This window comes from Lolium perenne, chromosome 3, assembly GCF_019359855.2.
Source record: "Lolium perenne isolate Kyuss_39 chromosome 3, Kyuss_2.0, whole genome shotgun sequence".
Classification (NCBI taxonomy): domain Eukaryota; kingdom Viridiplantae; phylum Streptophyta; class Magnoliopsida; order Poales; family Poaceae; genus Lolium; species Lolium perenne.
Window position 1 is genome coordinate 255,796,801 of NC_067246.2, and position 5,571 is coordinate 255,802,371.

General features: G+C 40.9%; 1 long non-coding RNA gene across 3 annotated transcripts; it reads left to right on the plus strand.

Annotated features, from left to right (window-relative positions):
* Positions 1 to 673: 673 nt before the first annotated feature.
* On the plus strand, positions 674 to 4,483 carry LOC127344795 (uncharacterized). 3 transcript variants are annotated; one of them, XR_007878245.2, is made up of 5 exons: positions 674 to 1,022; positions 1,163 to 1,404; positions 1,503 to 1,594; positions 2,189 to 2,661; positions 3,108 to 4,483. It is a non-coding gene; the product is annotated as an uncharacterized lncRNA (long non-coding RNA). The 3 variants fall into 3 exon arrangements; XR_007878244.2 differs by lacking the exon at positions 3,108 to 4,483 and having other exon boundaries at positions 1,163 to 1,232; positions 1,334 to 1,404; positions 2,189 to 2,428; XR_011755951.1 differs by having other exon boundaries at positions 2,501 to 4,483.
* Positions 4,484 to 5,571: the final 1,088 nt, after the last annotated feature.

Genomic DNA, 5,571 nt, shown 5'->3' on the forward strand with positions numbered 1-5,571 from the left:
CACCGACGGGGACAAGCCGGGCTTCTCCCCGCCTAGCCCGCGCCTTCTCCTCTACAGACCCCGCACCGCCGTCGCCATGTCGTCGTCTTCGAGGTTGCTAGCAACATGGCGAAGCCAAGATGCTCGCCGATTTGCTCGGAAGGTATGCGCCTCCGTCGGCCGGCCGCCATGATTTTGCTCGCCGATTAGCTACTATAGTTGTAGTTAAGTAATTTCATATGTATATTTGTAGAGTTTATCGTGCGATTCATCGGATGACGAGTACGACCAAGAGGAAGAGGAGGACATATTGCTACTATTAACATACCACGCCGTCAAGAAGCCAAAAATATGTGGATCGGTGTTCGGTAGACAGAAGTTGTGGAGAGAAGGGATTGAAGGGCACGAGAAGTTGATGCGGTCATATTTCAATGATAATGCGATATTTCCTGAAAGCTATTTTAGGCGGCGTTTTCGGATGAGCATCAACTTGTTCAAGCACATCGCAACGGAGGTGACCAACTATGATCTGTTCTTTGAGCAAAGAAGAAATGCCGCCGGAGAACTTGGTCATAGCACATATCAAAAGGTGACCGCCGCCTTGCGTATTAGTTAACAGTAAAATGGAACTGCTTAGGCCTCACCACAGTGATTCTAGGTCGTCAGCCGTCCGATCTTGCTACCAGACGTCTCAGATCGTCGCTCGTCCCACTCCGCTTCGCTAAAACTTCTTACCCGTCCAATTATGCATTCCTCCTCTGGCTCCCCATTATCGGGCTTCTACTCCAGAGATGGATCTGGAGGTCTTCTCGTGAACTGGGCCGATTGATCCTGAATCTGCTAATTTGCTTCATGGGCCACTGCTCCAATAAGTGGGTTTTAGACCTCCCGTTCACCTTCTTTTCATGTTATTACGGCATCGTTGTCTCCTTCCCTGCATCTCTTCCTTCGTTTCAGAGCGACGAATGGTCTGACTGATAACGACGGAGTAATGACGAGGAAGGTCAGCGGTCTCCCTTCCGTTACTGTTTCTCGGAGTTGAGGTACGTTACTTCCCGCTCTCCTCCATATATGGTTCTGGCCGAAACCCGTCATCCCTTCAGCAGCCATGGCTCTTGCCTACGGTGAATTTTGTGGTTGACCCGCTCCATTGGTGTTTTCTAATCTTTGATGTCAAACTCAGGAACTCAGGAATTGTTGGGTTCACAAGTGCGAATTGCTCTACTGGGCTGGATTCTGTGGCAGGATGTAAGGTGATGTGTTCGCTTGATTCCTCTTATGCGGTTTCTGACATAGATTTGTCTCCAAAATCCAATTGATTTCGATCCGCTTTGCTCTCTTTTTTCTCTCTCAGTATGTAGGCCTCCTTGAGAAGTTGATGCAGGCGAAGCGTCAAATCCAGTCTGCCATGTCGCCACGATGAAGGTAAATCAACTACCACACCTCTAATATTGCTCGCAAATTGTGAGTTTTTGGGTTTACTCTTAACTGATGGTGGATTGATTGACGTTGGGGTTCGCTAGGAGGCCGCTATGTAGACAAGCATCGGAGATGTTCGACCTCCGACGCAATGCCACGCAGAGGGCAATTGTACAACATGTGGAAATTCCTTTAGGTGATAAGATTATTCTTTAGACCATGTCAATGTTGCTGGAAAAGTAGTGTTGCTAATTTCTTTCAATCAGGTAGATAACTTATTATTAGTTAGATATTCAATCTACAACTCATGTTGCGTATAGAGTTCAACTGACAACTTTGCACAGATCCTCGGATGTATAAGCATTAGATGAGCCACTTATTCATTCAAGAAAGCCATAACTACAAGATCGAGTTTCTTTTGTCCTATATAGCAAATTCCCACCGATTTTAGTTTGGATCCTGCATAAGCATTTGGAGCATCATATAACTGCTAGCTTGAACATGACACTAAGGTAGTTTCATTCACGTTCAGATATACTCGATTTGGGATGGCGAAGTTTAAGTTATGTGATTAATAAGACTTTTAAATGCATAAGCATTTGTTATTATTCATAGTCACTCTGTGAAGATAGATGGATCGTGCCACTTGGTATAAGGCCATAAGTTGATTATTTGATGGAGATTTATTAACCTGATTCCTGCCAAATAGTTGACTATGTTACATGCATGTTACTTTCATCTAAGAACAAATCTCCTTTTGTCTTGATATCTTCTTGTTTTAAAACGGCAGAACGTTGGAAGAGATCGACTGTGGGTTAGGAGAGAATTTTCTGCAGTACAAAGTAATTAAGAAGGTTCATCACTTGCGAAACAGAGACATGTTGTCCCAGAAGATGACCAACTAATCCAATCAAAATGGTGTATAATATAAACCTCCTTTGAATAGGTTGTGTTTTTTCCTGTATTTGCTCTTGTTGTGTGAAAAGTTGGAAGAAACCTTGCTAATATTTAAGATTGTTTGCTTGGTTCACTGAATTATGTGCTACCCCTGTAGTGAAGTTAAGTATTATTTTACTAAAGTACTATGATTGATGGATAACAGTGATATGGTTATGGTGCCCATAGACTTCATGTACCCGTTTGCAGAAAGTGCATCCTGCACTGTACCGAAGATACTAAAGAGGAAACGGCCGGAGACAAGAACTGAGTGCATGAACATCAAAGACTAAAGAGGAAACGGTCGGAGAAAACAATTCAGATCATGTAGGTAGTAGGTCTCGAAGGCTGCTTTCTTGTTGCCTTGAGCAAAACTTGCATGGTCGGATGCATCACGAGAGTTGTCGAAGTGTGTTGGTTGATCGCAAAGTTGGCTTACTTCGTTGCCTATGTTTCTTATGTTTATCGCTGCTAGCTATTAGAGCTTCTGAAATGGTAAATTTGTTTCCTTGCTAAGTACCTCAAGAATAGAGCTGTAGTGATATTTACTCCTTTTAAAATGGCACAATGCATAAACCATAAGATGGAAGTTGAACAATCAAAATTGTACGTCAGAGCAAAATTTACATTTTCTATGTTATAATTTTTTTACTTGTTTCCTCCTGTTTTGGGCTACTCCCTTTGCAGATTTAAGAACTAACATAAGTAATGCTATTGGTGGTAATATTCCTAGATCTATGGTGGCTTCCCTAATTGATGTAGCCATTTTGCAGAGAGTGCATGGTGCGCTGTTCTAAAGATACTACACGGGGAAAAGTCAACATCCAGTACCAAACCAAATCTGGCCATGAAGAATTCAGTAGGAAGCAACCCTTTGGTAGATAACACAACCCTTTGGTGGATGTCACAGTCAGCAAATCAATCCTCTGTTCTTGTTAAGTCCCACACAATTTGGAGCAAGTGCCAATTGCAAAAGGGAACATACTGCAGTAGCAACAGTGCACTTCTTCGTTTTCCCTCCTCAAGTATAGTTTTGATTCATCAATATAGTTCCCTATTGGTTTGTGATGTGATTAGTAGCATGAATATTTAACTTGTTAATAAATTTGTCCAGTTTCTGATAAGCTTAATGTGCACATGCTGGTGTTCACTTAAATTAAGAGGACACTCGATTTGCTACGGCCACTAAATTCTAAGCAATACTCTAGGTGTGTTTCTTATCCTTCTGTTGTGTTGTGCATAAGGATAAATATCACGATGCAACCTTTCGGTCCCAAGAAAGACACACAACTCTACAATTTTAAAATTTTAGCATTAGAATGATTGTAGTGAAAATATTTCTGAATGAACTCAGGGAATCAATGGCTTGGAAAGATATTAAGAAGCCATCTTAGAGAAGACTAATTGACTACGAATACACAAATTTATTTATTTTCTATTCAGGGAAACTAATCCAGATGCCAAGACCGTATTTAGTATTTTGTGATTACCCGCTTTCTTCTGAACAATAGTTATATATTGTCTTGCATCGCAAGTCAGTGGTTACCTTTTTAGCCTTTTTAAAAGATTGTTTCCCTTTTAAGAACTGGTGAAATACTAAAATTAGTGCACTTCAGCGCATATATATTTAAGTACTATAATCTGTAATATTAACTACTTCAGCACGCCCCAGGTATACTACCCATGATTCTACATAGAGAAGTAGTCTAACCATTTTTGCAGCTGTCCAGGTGTTATCTAGGTTTCGCGGGCAACAATAGGCAGAGGCTTGGGCCGAACTGTTTTCATGTAGAGGCGAGATACAGTTTGTGTTGCTGATGAGTAGCTGTTTGCACCCTCATTGAGAATTTAAAGAATAGATTTGGGAAGCGGTTATGGAGCAATAGCTCTATTTCAGACCATTCATTGATTGTGTATGAGCATATTCAAAGTCAGCAAGAACAAGCTTCTTAGAGATATTTTATTCATTATTATGTAGTACTACCGTGTTTTCAGGATGAACTTTGAATAGACCATTGTCTTCTTGAATTGATAAACATATAGCTCTCCTCACTGTATGCATCATTGTCCATGTATGCCAGGTCCCATTAGAGGTAGGAAAAATATGCTTGTAAAGGAGTGCTTTGGTATTTTATTGAATGGGAGTACACTTGGGTAGTTTAGATCTGATTTATATGTTACAATGGGTTTCCCTAAATATTTTTTGCAACCGAGCCTCCTTTAAATTGTGAAGGCCGAGAACTATATTGCAAAGATATACAGTCAAACGCCCAATATAAGTCTGTGCTGTTGATTATTGGCTCATTTATTTGATCGTGTGATCTAATTTACATTGTTGTTTATTCTTCACCCTTAAAAAATATTTGTACCAAGGTTCGGTGAGTTTGCTTAGAATCACTGATTCATTCATACCATATGTTTAAAGTGACATAACTGTGAGAAGTGAGGTGTTTCCAAATCTAGCACTCTTCTGTATAATTAGTGATATTAGAGAATATTCAAAAGAAAAGTCTTTATATTAGTGGATCAATTATAACTTATAAAAAATATGCTCTTTCACCTCTATCATGGCGTTGTACCTAAGATATTCAATTTTAATCAAATATCTTACCCGTTCAACATCTTCCAGCCATTTCTCTTACGATGGACGGGCGCGGCAAAGCGCGCTTTTATGGTCTAGTGTTGGCATATGTTATACCAGCGGATCTAGTTGATGATCATTTGGCCATGGAAGAGAGCACTTCTATCTTGTGTGTGAAGCGCTTTGTCATTGCAATTGTGAATGTTTTCGGATCCACATACTTGAGAGCCCCCAATGTTCAAGACACGGCAAGGCTTTTGGAGATCAACGCCAACCGGGGGTTTCCCAGTATGCTTGGTTCCATTGATTGTATGCATTGGAGTTGGAATAATTGTCCAGCGGCATGGCATGGATAATTCCAAGGGTACAAGAAGAATGCCACCATAGTCCTTGAAGTGGTCGCCGATCAAGAGACTTGGATATGGCATGTATTTTTTGGAATGCCCGGGTCTTGCAATGACATCAACGTTCTTCAACGATCACCTACTAATGATAAGACTTGCAATGTGGGAAGGTCCATTGGTGGAGTTTGAAGCAAATGGCCATAAGTACGACTACGGCTACTTCCTCGCTGACGGCATATATCCAAGGTGGCAAACATTTGTGAAGCCGGTTATTCAATCATGAGGTAAGAACCAAACCCAATTCCACAATGC